The sequence below is a fragment of the Lemur catta genome, chromosome 6 (genome assembly GCF_020740605.2).
Source record: "Lemur catta isolate mLemCat1 chromosome 6, mLemCat1.pri, whole genome shotgun sequence".
Lineage (NCBI taxonomy): Eukaryota > Metazoa > Chordata > Mammalia > Primates > Lemuridae > Lemur > Lemur catta.
In genome coordinates, this window is record NC_059133.1 from 42,479,182 (window position 1) to 42,496,635 (window position 17,454).

Consider the following 17,454-nt stretch of genomic DNA (forward strand, 5'->3'; position numbering starts at 1 on the left):
TTATTATTTTATGTAGATAGGAGAATGCTCCAGGCAAAAGCCACTCTATTATTCTAAGGCAATGTTATGTAAACAGTTGTACCGTACCCCAAGTGTTAACAGGCATTTCACATAAAGAGGTTCTATGGCCAATTTTGGTTTAGAAATGCTGAGTTAACCAAGATTATAAAGTTTGCTTCTTGATATGTCGATATGCCAATGTATTTTGTAAAACTCTATGAGGGTTTTTTAAAAACCAGATAAAAAACTGATTTCTGCCATCAAATCTTCTTTAAAAAGAATACTTTTATGAAACTGTGACTTTGAGGATTTTTACTTCCATCCTTATGTAAAAATTCCTGGCCCTTTTACCTGGGCTGGATCATGAGGAACTACAATATACTTTTTTTTTTTTTAAGTACTAGCTTCCTTGGGCTTTTCCTCCCAGATTCATTATTCTAATGATGAGAAGAAGCAAGAAACACAATCCCAGTTAAAACATCCAGAGTAAAAGGACTTTTCTCCCTTAAGTTTAGAGGGCTCACAGAAGCCTTCGACCTGTGACTCCTGATTCTTCCCTGGGCCTGGTGGTCCCTCCCATGCCAAAATGTCCTCCTACATTGCAGTCAACCTCACTCTCCTTTTACCTATCAGTTGATTTTAATTTTAATAGGCATTTCAAAGAAAGATAGTTAAAATACCTATATCACATAGACATAAGAAATTTGTCCATCTTGCTCATCTCACCATAAGCTTCATCTAACTAATGCTGGGAAGCAATGATGTACCTGACCTTGCCCCAACAAATTAGTATCCTTCTCCATGTCTGGAGTCAGGAGGAAAGCTAAAGGCTCAAGTGTGCCCTGAAACCTAGAGCAGGGCCTGGCACCGTTCACATTCAATATGTCCTTATGAATTAATGAAAGGATTAAAGATGAATATTTAGGTAAGATATGGTAGGTACATGCCACGTTTCTGGTAGTGCTCAGAATATAGTTGATATTCCACAAATAGTATCAATATTAAAATTATGAATTTAAAGCTAATAATCAAATACAATAATTTTTGACTTCAGCTTATGGGGGAATTTTAATCATTTTCACCATTCCTCTTCCCCCTTTCAACAATCTTTATTTTATAGTTTCATATGAAGGCTTGACTTTTCCATTTTGTGTGTTTTCTGATTTGGTTCTGAAACTTAACTGTGTTAACTTTTTAGCATCATCTTTTTCCCTTCGGTAAATTCATACCCCATTTTTCTCATTTGCTTATCCTTAAAGTTAATTTTATTAATGATAATTTCTTCTTCCCATTCAAGAATTGTTTTGGGTTGGGGAGCCTGGGAGTTCTGGACAATGCCCAGCAGTGAGCTCCGACAGCAGAGGACTCAAGTGTATTGAACAAAGAGCATCTCTCTAGTGCCATCACATGAATGACAGCTCGGCTGACAAAGCATTCCTGGATAAAACCTTCCCTGTCAGTGCCGTGATGTGGTCATTCCATTATCTTCTGGCATTGGATGTTGCAGCAGAGAAGTCTGAGAATTCCCTGATTTAGGCTTTTTTAAATGTAATCTTATTTTTATACTTATAAGCTTGGAAATTCTTTCATTTTTCTTAAAATTTAAAGATTTTACCAGATTTTAGTTATTTTACTGTTATTGATATTGATTAGCACATAGTAAATCTTTTAAGTATCCAGTTTCAGTTTTGGGTTTTGTTTTAATTCTGTAAAAATTTTTAAAATTATACCCTTGGTCATGAGTCCTAACATGTTTGTCTTATATTCTCCTTCAGAAATGAGTATTAAGTTTCAGTTAGATTTCATGTTCTACTTTCCACATCTGTCATCTTCCCTGACATTATTGTCTTGTTATGCATCCTGCATTATGCTCCTGGAATCTCTCTGTAGTTTTGTTAGGGAGATAGTGAGGGATTCTGGGTCTCCTAGGGATGAAAGCAGGTGCTTTGCCTTGGGGCAATTGCCCCACCTAGGAAGAAGGACAAGGATGGGCCCCAGGCCCCCATCTTGGTGCTGCCTCACCTTAATCCTGTCCTGAGCCACTGCCTGGGATAGGAGAAAACACCCTACATATCTGCCAATCGGAACTTAGCACGCCAACTGCAAAAGAATGCAGAGGACTCTCTAGCCCACGGGCCTAACAGCATAGGTACAATAGAGCCCACAAGGTGACCTAAAACAACCTGCATGTGTAGTAAGATTCAGCTCATACAACTCCCAACTGTCCAGTCTTGATGACGTCTGAGCCACAGGGAGGTCCCAATGCAGACACTATAAAACAAGACTGAGACCATACCCAAGCCTTTCCTTTTTGCCCTCTTTTGCTAGGACAGTGGGTTCTGTTGTCATCTGTGGTGTATGTATCTCACTCTGTAAACCTATATCTTACTCTTGCTCAATAATTCTGTCTTTCTCTCTTCAATAAACCTCATTTTCATGCTTGCCTTACTTTAGTACATCTGGTCATTCTTCGGCCATGAGCACAACCGGAACCTACATTTCAGACCTAAAACCCGACAGTTTCCCTGATATGATTCTCCACCGGAATTCTTATGCTTTTTTTTTTTTTTTTTTTTTTTGAGGCAGAGTCCCACTCTGTCACCCTGGCTAGAGTGCCATGGCATCAGCCTAGCTCACAGCAACCTCAAACTCCTGGGCTCAAGCAATCCTCCTGCCTCGGCCTCCTGAGTAGTGGGGACTACAGACACAAGCCACCATGCCTGGCTAATTTTTTCTATATATTTTTAGTTGTCCAGCTAATTTCTTTCTATTTTTTAGTAGAGACAGAGCCTCGCTCTTGCTCAGGCTGGTCTCGAACTCCTGAGCTCAAATGATCCATCTGCCTCGGCCTCCCAGAGTGCTAGGATTACAGATGTGAGCCACCGCTTCCGGCCTGGAATTCTTATGCTTTTTCCTGCCACTAGTATCAACTTGAATAGTTCTAGGATCCAACCTAGTCTATACTTGCCATTCCTCTCTTAAACTTGATGAGGATGGTTAACAGTTCTTACTCGAGCATTTCCTTTTAGGGTTCACTTTCGGCATTCTTTTTCTTTTATTTTAGGGCATTTTCTCAGTGTGGTTCCATCATTCATAATTTCATGTGCCCAGAATGCTAGTCTTGGCTGAGATTCCAGGAACAACACAGAGGTGAGTCAAGACTGACATAATGGACCTGTAGGTTAAAGAGTGGCGAGAAAAGCACTATCTGAAAATCAGCATGGAATTATGGAACCAGAGTCAAGACCCAACGGCAAAATGCAAGTGAAGGCAGCAGTGTGAAGACAGAGAGGCAGAGACCTGGTCCAAAACACTGACACAGAAAGCAAAGTAAGTGGCTTTGGGATGGAGGGAAGAAAGTTGAGTCTCGACTCTCTGAGTTACTATAGGAAGGTACTAAATATACTAAGCAATTTAGACAAGGGGGAAGCTGAGTCAAACAAGAAATCCTGTCTCATGCCTGCTGTTGGAGCTTATGCTGGAGGGCCTGAGATAGGGCCATGTGGCTTCTGGCAGAAGTCCTTCCTGAGACAGTGTTTGTAGCTCAGGTTGGCTGGCAGTGTGGCCTGAATCTCATTGATCACAGATAGGAAGGAATGTGCTCATTTCCATTTGTTTTGGCAATGGCTGAGGTTGTTTTTCTCTTCTGGATGATTCCACAGGTATTTTAATTAAAAAAGGGAAAGGATTCTCAGGAGTTTCAATTCACTCTACCATTTTCTCTCAATTCCCAAATTTTACTCAATGGTGCATATCTTTGTAAGTCACAGAAGAAATATGAAGAGAAAACAGAAGTTCCAATTGCTGTGTATAATATTCTACAAATATACTTCCCCCACACCCACTCCCAGAACTCCCAGACTAGAATTAATTTTAGACATCTAGCATTCACGGATCTAGACTGTTTGCGTAAGATGGCTAACAGAAGTGTTCTTTGCCTAGGCTTATGTGATATGGAAACATGCCCAGGAGGAAGTAAAATGAAATTATTAGATCACTTTGGACTTTCCAAAGCCTTGAGATAATAATCTTGGTGATAGACAACTGAAAAGTTTTGGTATTAAATTTCTAGCTTTGGTGCCATTTGAAGATTGGCCATTTAGATGAAATATATATTTTCAGGGAAGAAGTATTAAGATAAGAGTCAAGGAAGCTTTCAACAGAATGTGCTTTACTGGGCCAGAAAGTTGCCGTCTAGCTCCACCCTCAATCACTGAAGGAGACAACCTCAGGCAGTTGTAAGAAACACAAACAGAATGCTGAACCACAGCACCTCTTGGACTTCAGAAACAAGCCTTCCAAAGTAAGTGCATGTTTTCATTCCAGAGTGCCCCAGTTACGTTCTATTTTACTCTAAATTTTAAAAATATGTCAACAGAGTCAGTACATGGCATGCAATAGATAGCCACTGAATACACACAAAAATAAGTCACAGGCCAATGAGAAATTAGATTAGGAATTTGGTAGTTAGTATACATCAACTGATCTTTCCAAGAGCAGAGGAATGCTTCCTTCATTTCATTCATAAATCTTGGCTTCAGAACTTGCTCCCACTGAAGAACTGTTTTCCCTAGCACTCATTTATTGATCCAGCCATCCATATATCCAGCCATCCGGTATCTTTCGAGTACTTAGTATGTGCCAGTCCTTCTCTGTGTGGCTAGGGATGTAATAAAGAGTAAGGATAAGGCAGACTCTTTTCTTGACCTTGTCTCGTAAAATTTAGCGGCCTTTGCCTCCCCAGACTCAGCTCCTTTCCCTCAACTCAGGGAGTTCTCTGAGTCCTGCCTGGGTTCTCCTTCCCTGTACTGGTCACTGCAACCCTCTCAAGGCAGCAGACTGGTAATCACAGGGCTTGGGGCTCACCTGTTTGTTTCCTCTCTCTCAAGGATCACTGTCGTTATCATCTGACATCCAATATCTAAAAAAAAAACATTGCTTTATATATTTTGTCTGCTTTACTTTGGTTGTTTTAGCCATGGAGGTAAATCCAGACCCTGTTACTTCATCTTGGGTGGAAGCACATGTCTACCGTTGAGTTTCGAGAGTTCTTTACGTATTCTCTACAGGAGTCCTTTGTCACATGGGTAATTTGCAAATATTTTCTCACAGACTATAGTTCGTCTTTTCATTCTGTGTTTTGTAAAGAAAAAGTTTTATTTAATTTGCTGTTCAACATAGTGTCATGTCCAAGAACACTTTTCCTAACCCCAGGTTGGATAGGTTTTCTCCTATGCATTTGCTACTTTTAAAACTATTGTTCATTTCATTCCGTTTCAGTTGTGTGCATGGGGAAAATTTATTTCTTGTTACTGAATTGCGTAGCATCTATCTCAAACCGTACATTGGTTCTGGGCTATATTCCTTAGGGATTTTTGACACACCTGTAATTATCTAAGTCTCCACTGGATGTCAATACTGCTCAAGGAAAAGCAGCTCAGACATCATATTGGGTGCACAAAACAATCCATGCTTTTGAGAAGTGTTAAGGTGGAACTGTTAGAACGGAGGCTAGAAAAAGTGAAATACAGGAATTTATCTCCCGTAAAAAACGTCAGGCAGAGTGGTGGCATACAGTGTTGGAATCCATAGCAATGTTAAACCTCAGAGTTGAAAGACTGAAATCTATTTTCCACTCTGGCTCTTTAGTTGCTGACATATGCAAAAATGAAACCATATTTGTGGCTGAATTATTTAGCTAATTCTCACAAGGTATTTTATTGAACTAGAATTACAAGTCCAGTCATTATTTCATTTCTTCTGTTCACTTTCCAAACACCTACAAATTTCAGCAGTGATCAGGTGGAAAAGAATGACTTTGGTGAGAAAAATATCTGGGCCATTTTGGCCCATGTCCAAGGATATCACTAAACTCAGCTATGTAAGACAGAGCCCAAAGAGTAAAGTGACCTTGATCAAATTTCTGAGCAGGTTTTGTTTCTAGGAAGGGCTATACAAAATTTAAATTTGAGGCTTAAAATCTTTCAGAATCAGATTCTGTATATATTTTATGGTTTTATCATTCTGAATTAGGTAATTATACATTCTATCATTGCTATTTTTTATAAAAATCATGTCTTTCTATTAATATGACTAATTTTGAAAATTGGAAAGAGTATAAAATATGTGATACTTTGATTATATATCCTGCAGGGGGACACAGGAATATGGGACTAACATACACAGGTTTATGTGGGGCTGACTCACCCAGGTCCTTTCCAGAGTAAGGAAATAGCTCAGGCCGTATTTTATGAAATATCTTTAACATGTTATATGAATATAGTCAAGAAGGCTGTCAGTTAACATAACATAAAAGTAAGTTTATGCTTTTCATTATCTGACTAGCATTGTGCTAGTATAACTAGTAATATTAAAATATTGAATAAACCATCATATTTAAAGTAGATGAAATTTTTGAGTGGACAATTAAAAAAATGTTCTAACATTTGGAAAAAGATACCCAAAATACAGTTTAAGATATGGGGATAATCTGATCAATCAGAATTATCTCTTAAAAGTAAGATGTGGTTTTAATAAATGTTTCATGTTCAGGTATCGGTGATAGAATAAATGTAAGGTTTTAACTCTTTCTAAGGACGGTGAGTTTTCCATTGTGACCTGTTTCCTGTGGAGCTTAAAATCCTGTGTAGCAAAATATCCAACAAGCCTAATCTTTGAATTGCAAAGGGGACTGCTCTACAAATGTGTGTCACTAACATTCTGTGATTCTTGTATTTGGCTGTATATGGTTTACTGCATTTAGTTTTAATATTTCAGAGTTTAACTACACTCAGCTTTAATCTTTCATATAGTGACAAGATTTTGTCCTAACATGCATAATTTTGGGCCTATTTTTCCACAAGGTACATGTCAGACTGTTGTAATCATATATATGCAATGGCAACTGCCTGAAAGCTTTGCACCATTATTTATTCCCTAGGTCAATAAGGTTTGTAAGTAATGCAAAAATTAACACTTTTATCTATCAAATTTTTTTCACGTCAAATCTAGATTGTACGCTTGTAACTCATGGGTTGGACTTTCCTATAGGCTGCAGGCATAATATACCAAAACTTATGAAGGTGTAAATCATACTTCATCATAGCTGAAAGCTTTGTTCCAGACATAGTATTGGCACAAACTTAAAATATTGGATTGAATTTCCATAAGTTCAGAGCCATGATTTTCATATCCTTTATTTTAATGCCAAATATATCACTTGTATTATATTTTTCTGTTTTGACATAATATTGTGTTATGATCCCATCTTTTAAATTTCCTACTAAGCTATTCTCTGACTTGTCTCTATCAAACTAGAGGAATTTCAAATCTGGAAGACTGATTAAAATACTTAAAGGTAAAATACAACCATTCTACAAAAATGGAATATTGGATGCATTGCATTAGAATAAAAACAAAACAATTAAAACAGATTCTTAGACAGGAATCATTGGTTCCAGCGTTTCAGCTTAAATCTGTACCTCATAAGATAGTAATTTTTCTATTTTTCAAATTAATTAAACCAAGTTGTAACTTTTTTGGCGTAATAAATCTTTTCTATATTTTTCATTTGTTTATTTGTGACTATGAATGACCTTTGGATTATTTGGATTAATGCTTTGGTGTTTTATAGGAAAAAATTGTTCCTAGAGAGGAAATGAACAGTGGGGAGACAACATATCTCTCAATAAAATAATTAAATGAACAAAGAAAATAAAATAGATAATTGAAAAACAGACATTTCTCAAGTATTACCAGCTGCTCAAGATTAACTTCGCATAAATTTGTTCAGTGGTGACGTTTTGTTAGATGACTCAAAAATACTAATTTAGGAATAGATTTCACCAGCAAAATCCTTTGAGTAGAAGGTTTAAGACAAATTTTTCTTTTTTTCAGTTTCAATGGCCTTGATAAACTATGAAGTCTAGAATTTGGGATTCCAAGGCCTCAAGGCTCCAATGGTCACTTAATAGAATAGCTGAGTCACCAAACTGTTCCATTGTGATGTGAGCCCACAGTAGGTATTCAATAAATCAGTCATGTTTACCAAATGAATGAATTCATGGATGCAGTGCATTAATATGGAGCACATCTAGGGGCTCTCCCAGGATAGCAAAGTAGCAAATTTGATAGTAAATCATGAAAATGAAGCAGCAATAAAAGTGCCAAAGGTGCAGTTTGCAGCATCTTTATCTTCATAGTAGTATTTTATGCCAAAGGAAAGAATACAGGCTCATAATCTTTCATGCTCATTTTCCAAAATCCAAAAAGCTCAAAATACTGAAAGCCTTGTCTCTAACTCATCTGAAGGTAAAACCAGACTTAACCTGATAGAGGCTATTTATATTGTTTATTTATCCTACTTATTGTAAATATTCACACATTTTGCTACAGAAACACTAGCATGTTTGATAATGGAGTCTTGCTTCAGACCCTAGTGGGAGGATTATAGAATACATAATATGTGCACTTTAATACTTTTTAAAAATACACGCAATTCCAAGTTCAAAAGCACTTTTGGCCTCACAGCTTGGGATATGGCTTGTGACCCTGCATATAGTTTGTGAATTATTGGGATGTTTTCTGCTTACTTGCCTGTTTATCAAGCATTCTCTCTTTTCTGAGGTTCAACTCATAACAACTTCCTTGCGCAGGAGCAAGAGGGAGAGAGAGGGTGCTCATATTGGGGTGAATGCTACCCTCTCTGCTCCTTGCCCATAATGATTGTGCTGTGATCATCATCAGCCATCAACTTTCACCATGACTTGGGCCTCTAGGAATTGGTGCTCAGTTAATATGGGAAAACCCTAGTGCTATGCCCAGCCTAGGGTACCACTCAACATGTCACACCATGAGTATGATCACACATACTGAATAATCATTGTGTGGATTGAGCACAGTTTCCTTCATGGAGGTGTATGAGGATAGAACTTATCATTTGGGCTTTACTAGTTTCAAGTATTAATCATCTGGAGATCCAAGGAGGAGAATACAGCTATTCATTCATCCTTGACCAAAAATAGTCCTCGTATATCACTGAAGAAAGGTTATCTGGATAAATTAAACTTTTCTATGAAAACCAGGTCTTATATGTCTATACTATGAAGAACAAATCTCAAACTTGAATGCCTTCACATCTGGTTTTAGGTAATTGACCTAATTGGTCCAGTTTGAGACTTAATCAGGACAGGGGAGGAATAAAACTAAAATTAGTTAATTCTATTTTTCATTAACAATTCTGGCTATAGAAAGTGTGGGGAAGATTGGGGGTCTTTAATGCCTTAAATGCCTTAAGTGTAATCACTTTGCCTTATTAATAGATTGGAACTGAGACTTGGCAACCCAGAGAATAAGTATTCACAACCTGCTGTGATAACCAGGACATAGGAAGAATGGAGTTTGTTGATTTGCATTTCTTGTTTCTTCTTGACTCTGGATTTTGGAAAGTCTGGAGAAACCATTAGTCCTATCTGGTTCCTCTGATGACATCTCTCCCTCCAACACCCCCCTCAGAGTCATCTACCACTTAGAGAATGTAACATTGGAGTGGTGTCTTAAAAGATGAATGAACATTGGAGTGGGTGGAGAATTGGGAAGGTGTATGGTTAAAGGAATAAGCAGGACAAAAAAGACATTAGGTTGAGTACCAACTGGCTGAGGGCAGTCTTGATTTTATCATATTGTCTTAGTCTGTTCAGGCTGCCTGAACAAAATACCATAGACTGGGTGGCTTGAACACAGAAATTTATTTTCTCACAGATCTGGAGACTGGAAGTTCAAGTTCAAGGTGCCAGCAGAGTTGCTGTCTAGTGAGGATTCCCTTTATGGATGGCAAACAGCCACTTACTCTCTGTGTCCTTAGATGGTGGAGAAAGAGCTCTGGTATTTCTTTACTGAGAAGGTCAATAGCGCTATCAGATTAGAGCCTCATCCATAGGACCTCATTTAACCTTTATCACCTCCTCACAGGTTCTGTCTCCAAGTGAGGCTTATATGTAAATGGATGTCAGAATTTCTTTACTTTCTGTCTTATAAAAGGACTGTACCCCACTTTCCCTGACTCTTATTTTTTATTTCCTGACTTTAATTTTCTCTCTTATTAGAGTTCTTTCCAAAACCTTGGCCTGTTTGGATGATACCCAATACCCCAACAAGTCCTTCTCAGTAAGTCACTTCTCCTGCAAGTTTAGGTTTTCCTTGAACTGCCAATCCCAATTCAGAATTTATTGGATTCCATTATACCCTGCCTAATTTTATTTTCAAAATGCTGCTATACCTTACCCATTACATTCTTTTTTGTTGGTCCTAGCATTTGCCTGTATCACTTTTGTCCTTGCTAAACCATTTGGCCTTTGTACACTCTACTATACGGCTGCTCCCACAAGAGCAAGTCTACTGCCAAGTTAGTTTCCTGCAATACACTTCCTGTCCATTCTCAGCTTTCCCCCAACTGGCCTTTGTTTCTGGAATGTTGGCTGGTCTTTTCTCCCTAGTTTTTCTTTGTTTTGGAACTTTCTAACTCGGGCAGCTGGATAAATGAAGAATCAATTTAGACAACCAACCCTCCCCCTCTTTTGCCCTGTATAGTTTGTTGCCTCAGCATTCTTTTTTCAATGCTTCTATATTATAGTAAATATTTGTTCTTTCAAAAGCAATGCAATTTATATAACCTTCAAGTTCACATTGCCATGCAGATATAAAAGTTCCTTCTAAATATGAAAATCCTAAGCTCAATGTTTGGCCTTATAAGGTTCTCTCCCTGACTGGTCCTGATTGGCCAGTGGATTTCAAAGTTGAACCTCATTTAATGCAGGGCAGCAATCTTCCCACTGCCCTCTGAGCATTGCTGGCCTGTAAGAACATAAAGGAGGGACTCATCTCCCTCCATACTACTCGCCATCAGCCCTTTTATCCCTGGCCGTATGCTCACGGTCTTTCCCTAAGGCACTTTTCTTTCCGAGTATCATTTTAAGGCTTTAGAGAAATAAGAGTTTTCTCCACAGAAAGTATACGGAGGCTTCCTTTAGAGATTTGATTGGTTATACTCCCATGAGACAGCCTAAAGATAACATGAAAAAATGTAATTTGTAAAGTGATGACTTCACATATGAAAATATGTAAACATAGTTAACTTCTTATACTTCATACAAATAGTTTTGGTTTTGGAAATTACATCAAAATTTATGGTTAATTTGTGGATAAGCATGTGTGAGTATATATACACACATACATATCTTATAGATTATATCCTGTAAACAATACAATGTGTACTAATGTGGAAAATAATTTGGATTTTAACACACATGTTAAACTATTTGAACATACGTTTTGTGTATCAATCTTAAGAGGAGAAAGTAAAAACTTATTTTGGAAAGGTAAGACTCTGAAGGCAGAGAAAAACAACATTTTAGAGAAGGATAGATTGAATTACATGCCAAGAGCACTCTGAAAAAACAAATTCAGTTATTTCAAATGTATAAAATATTAAAACATAATTTTCAAATTGAAAAAGTACTATTAACATTAGCTTCTCAATTTCTATGTGGCCTGTTAATTTTATTGAGCAGTGCCAAATGGCTCCTAAAACCAACTTGTTCTTTTCTCTTTGTGCTTCCCAAAATCTGTAAGGTTATCCCATCCCAATGTTCTTAGATATATCTATATGCAAAATATAAAGTCAACAGTTTGAATATGATATTGAAAATCAGATTGAAAGTGATATTTCATTACCGGGAAAAAACCCACAAATATTGTACAGTATAAAATACTTATTTTATAAATACAATTAGGAAAAACTCTTTAGTTTTTTATCTTATAAACTTAATGGAAAAAATCATAATCTCATAATGGAAGTCTTGACTGGATACTACTGCAGAAGGTGAGTGATCTTCTGGTGAGTTGGCACTTTCCAAGATGGCTGCTTCATGTGTGCTCCTCATAAAGATCCCGGGACCCATTCAGGCATTAGCGCTGGGTTTGACAAGTGGTCTTTTGCTCTTAGACTCTATTAGATACAGTTTTGTACTATCATTATTAGGCTTTAGAAGCTTAATATGATACATAGTCCCTGAAATATAAAAATAGTCTTTATATTACAAAATGATTCACCACAGAGTTCCTTTTAGATGGCCAGTTTCCTCTGTGGCTCCATCACCAGCTGGGCTAGGATCTGGTCTGCCTTTGAAAGGACTATATTTGTGATTGCTCCTTTTTCGTTCATCCCTCAGAGGTTATTGTCACAATCAGATCAGAGAAGCCCCAACTTCTCTCTGATGTTCCCTCCGTACATAGGGCAGCTTTGTTCAAAGAACTGGGAGTCCTCATAGACTTGCCTTTGCACCCCAGGCTGACCATTCAGGCACCTAGAATATGGGACTAAGGCGAATCTGTCCCTATTCACGGAAAAAGTGTAGGAACCTCAGTCCCTTGCCCAACTCCAATCCTGAGTTCCCTGAATGTTGCATGCAACCATTGAATAAGTTCCGAACCTTAATTTTACTTCTGTATCTCAGAAGTCATCCTCTTTTCTCCATTCCCACTGCCACCAATTTACATCAGGCCACTATTAACTCTTACCTGTATCACTGCCGGAGCATCCTACTGTTGCCTTGGCCTTCAGTCTCACCTCCCAGAAATCTATCATCTATATTTCAGCATTACTAAAAAACAAATACTTTGGATGCTTCCTTTTGGCACCAGGATAAAGTTCAAATTCCTCAACATGATATAATTTTTTATGTTTTCACTTCTTTGTATTTCTGTGTATTCTTCCTTGATCCTAAGCCTTTGCCTGGGCCTGGGAAGCTGCTCACCTCTGCAATCCCTTTGCCTCCTCCATTGCCTTCCTCCTCCTTTCCTGACTGTCTTGGCTGCTGAATTGAAATCATCCTTTAGACCTAAGTCTTGATATTATATGTTCTAGAAATCTTTTCTGACTTCTGAAACTGAGCTAAATACCCTGCTGTGTGCCTCCATAAGACATAGCACTCTGTGTGCACTGGCTATTTATTTATTACCTTTCCAGCTAGACCGTAAGATCCCTGGAGACAAGCACGATCTGTTGCTCATTACTACAGCCTGTGATTTTGTCCAGCAGAAAACAGGTACTCATTTTACATTTATTAAACGAGTATTGCTTTGTGCCCACTTACTCTTTGCTCCTGATTTCAACTTCTATATTTCATGCACTCCTGGACATTTGGCCTTCTCCCCTCCATGCTACCTTGTGATCTCCCCCATTGCTAAACAACCTTGACTTTCCTTTTGACAACGAGAGAACTACCCTTTCACTGTCATCTGAATTCATCCCACCACAGCCACATTTTCCTCACTGGGTGACTGTGAGTAGCACTTCTTCTTGTCTCTGCTCCTCTCAGCCCATTCACTCTGAGCACGGTGTCTCTCATTAGTGGCTTACTCTAAAACTTGGCTAGCCCTTGTCTTTGTTCAGCAAGTCTTAGCAAGGCACAGGGAGAAGCACCTTAATTGTTGCTTCCTCAACAGCCTTTATCTTTTCCTCTATGTTCTGCCACAAAGGATAGAGACAAAATTGTTTCCTCAAATCCTTTCCAAACCTCCAAGATTTTCCTCCCAAGAAACAAGAATGACTAAAGTACTCACCTGGTTCTATTTTCTCCTTTTCTCTGTTTCCTGTTCTGTCAGGACATTTTGTCTTTCTCAAGAGTGATTGTTGGCCGGGTGCGGGGGCTCACGCTTATAATCCTAGCACTCTGGGAGGCTGAGGAGGTAGGATCACTTGAAGTTAGGAGTTTGAGACCAGTCTGAGCAAGAGCGAGACCCCGTCTCTACTAAAAATAGAAAGAAATTAGCCAGACAACTAAAAATATATATAGAAAAAATTAGCCAGGTGTGGTGGCTTGTGTCTGTAGTCCCAGCTACTCGGGAGGCTGAAGCAGGAGGATTGCTTGAGCCCAGGAGTTTGAGGTTGCTGTGAGCTAGGCTGATGCCATGACACTCTAGCCCAGGCAACAGAGCGAGACTGTCTCAAAAAAAAAAAAAAACAAAAAAGAGTGATTGTTAACTTTGACTTTGGCTTCCTGTTAAGACAGGTACTCCCAACAATTTAAAGCATTTTATAAACTGCTATACATCCCTGCTTAAGGACTTTGAGTGATTTTTCTTTTTGAAAACTAAATGGCTCAAATAGCAACACATTCTGTAATAGCATCACTGTGCAGACCCCTTAGGAGAGTTACCCCACTTTTTTTTAATTCGTGGGAAGTCTTGGTTCATTTGTGACCCAAACTGATGTTTTCCTGATAATCAGGAACAGAGCATGATTTTTTACTTCTAAGTATCCAATGAACTAGTTCATGAGTCTGTCAGGAAGAAAACTTCCTAGATGATCCTCAAACGAAAAGGGTAATTTTAATTTTTAGAAAAAAATGAAATAGATTTATTTCTACCTATAGGACTATTGCTACCTATAAGAATTTGTAAGCAACAATGTGTAATTGAGCCAGAGTAAGCTCAGTTAACTTTTTGATAGTAATAGTTCCACTAGCCTGCAAAGTAGTAAGTGTAACACCAATGGAGATGGATTTGCTTGACCAAAGCAGCCTTGTGGTTGAGAGAAAAGAATTGGTCAGAGATCTATAGCAGTGCTGTCCAATAGAAATAATGCAAGCTATGTATATAACATTAAAGTTTCTAATAACCATATTAAAAACTAAAAATAAATAGGTGAAAACTTAATATTTTCTTTACTAAAACATACCCAAAATATGATTATTTCAGCATATAATCAATTAAATATTTTAATGAGGAGGTTCTTTGGTACTAAATCTTTGAAATCCAGTGTGTATTTTACACTTACAGCCCATTTCAATTCTGACTAGCCACATTTCAAGTACTAAATAGTCACATACAGCTACCAGCTACCACATTGGATAACACAGATCTAGTGCCTGAAGAAAGTGGCAGTCTCAGGTAATATCAGAGTGACTGCAAGATAAAAACTGAGAATTATATGTCCTCACTATGTCCCTTACTATGACACTTATAAAGTCCTCCAGTACTTAGATGCCAACTCTTGGAAAAATTAAGGCAGGTGTCCTTAATATGAGTGAGATTAATTTGCCTTCACTTCACAGAATAAGGGCCTAAAGTAGAAAATAAGTTCAGTTATGAAAAAATTAGAAATTTATATTTCTTGTACTCTCAAGTTTATGGACTCAGTTTACCTGTTGCATTTACCTTACAGAGTGGTTTAGATTATTAAATGGGCAAATTTAAACAAAAAATATGGTACGATTTATGACCCATGGAAAGAGCTTGATAGCTTACCCTTTCCTAAATTGGTTCAAATCCAGAAAGGCCAAGGCCATAGATTTTATCTCTTTTAGGACCAATAAACTTTCACTGACAGATATCTTAAGATTTCAAGATGCAGTCACAGTGGGAGAAAAATATAATGATAAAGAATGAAAGGAGTAAGTTATTTGCACTAAAGGATGACTAAATTCAATCATGACATTCTGAGAGCCAAAAATATCCACATTGTCTATGAAGACCAACTTGAAATTGGAAACATATGGATACTAAGGAGTGCATTAAGTAAGGTATATACATTGGTCTATTCATTCATAAATAGACTAAACAAAAATGCTGGAAAAAATATATTTAGAGCAAAGTGTTTAAATTTTTTAAAAGTGAGAAAAGCATCCAAATCACAGGAAACATCCAGGATTATGTTTTTTTTTTACTGTATTTTGAGGCACATGTTGATTTTGTTGTTGTTTAGCTCAAGCTTGAATGGAATCCTGCCATTTATTTCATCAGCAATGCTCAAGCAGGAAAAGGACGTTAGAAGCAGAAGCTAAGAAGAAAATGCATGTAGGTGACATTAACCATACATGTGAGAAGCTGAATAGAAGACTGTAATGACTCATGATTATGGCAGAAATACACTATGGAGATATCTTAAAGAAGAGGATGAGGATTTTGGAAAGAAGACTCAGAATCTTTTTGTGTAATATTGTATGACAATGAAATCCAGGTAACTATTGCCTGAAGACAGCATTTAGGATATAGGTATAATTGTTACAACAAAGACTCAAAACAGCAGTAGTATAAACAATATTAAAGTCTATTTCTTGCTCATGGAATTTTTTAAGAGTAAGCATCCCAGGGCTCCTCAGTGACAGAAATATGGATATTTTTTTCTTGTGGACAGTATAAGAGCCTGGATAAGAGGAGCCCTTGCCCTTGCCTGTGTTTGAGGGTCCTGCTCTGACCCCCTCCAGATGTGCACACTCTCCACAGAGCAAGAAGTCTTCAGGACCAAGGAGGTCTGCCTACCGGGAAACTGTGTCCCCTCCTCCACAGTCGGGATCATGTGTTGGGTCTTCAAGATTCAGGATACCCAGTTCAAATGGCTCCAAGATTGCTTCTGGGGCCTAAGCATACCTCTCCCCCAGAGCAGTCTGTGTTGCTGGACTGGTCTGTACTCCCCTAGGCTCAAGGCAAGGGATGGCTAAGTGGCAGCTGTTTGTGGGGAACTTAGGCATGTGAGCTGAGATGGATAGACACACCATGAGTTCCCTTGCAGTGTAGCATGTAGCCACAGTTGGATGGAAATAGCCATGGGCCAGGAGCCAGGACTAGGTGGTTATCTATTCCTGACCTCATCATATTCTGGCACATTACTCAAAGGCATCCGAGGATTTTATACTTGAACGTGGTATACGAGGTAACTTTTGATGGCATATTTGTCAAGATAAGGGGTTGGAACATATTTATTTAATAGTTTTTTGGTGGATATATAACTTTTAAGTACTTTTTCCTGTGGTATTTGGTCCTCCATTTGAACTCTAATTCAAGACCCTGCAAATGTTTGGTGAGCTTGCTTGTGGTTCTATAGTTCCCAACATATGATTGATTGATACTTAATGGAGCAGAACAGCTCCTTCAGTTCCACCCATCACATCTGCATGTCAGCCAGAAAAAAGGAAAAAAGGAAAGCAAAGGATATAGCTTTTCCCATGAAACTGCAATCTAGGAAAAAAACCAACTTTGATTCTGCACACATCCCATTGGCCAAAACTTTTGGATGTATAGATTTTTGCAGGGCACCCCGTATTCTCAGCTAAAAGTTCTGTTACTGAGGAAGAAAAAAGAATGGGTATTGTAGAAGACAGCAAGCAGTCTAACACATTCTGCCTCTTTCCAAATGAGACAATCCCAAAGTTCCATTCAATTACAGAATCAACCTCAAAGTTCAGAATCTTAGATAGCATGCTGTCCTCTCTATTAGATATATGTATCTTGTTATGGTCCGGGAATATAACAATTTTAAAAAAAGTCTTTTGCCCTCCCCCCCCCCACATATACCCAAACCTAATAAAAATAGTAGAGGAAGAACAGGACAGCCACAGTAAAAATGCTGTCAAAATAGGGAAGAATGGAAAACTCAAGAACAGTCACTGGTTTTTT

At 38.1% G+C, this 17,454-nt stretch overlaps 1 long non-coding RNA gene across 2 annotated transcripts in view; it reads left to right on the plus strand.

Annotated features, from left to right (window-relative positions):
• LOC123639517 overlaps nt 1-17,454 on the plus strand; it is a 55,120-nt gene that overhangs the window by 33,893 nt on the left and 3,773 nt on the right. For both annotated transcript variants that reach the window (XR_006735747.1, XR_006735746.1), the window contains exons 3-4: nt 3,065-3,330; nt 4,123-4,303. This is a non-coding gene — a long non-coding RNA (uncharacterized LOC123639517). The remainder of the gene's footprint in view (nt 1-3,064; nt 3,331-4,122; nt 4,304-17,454) is intronic.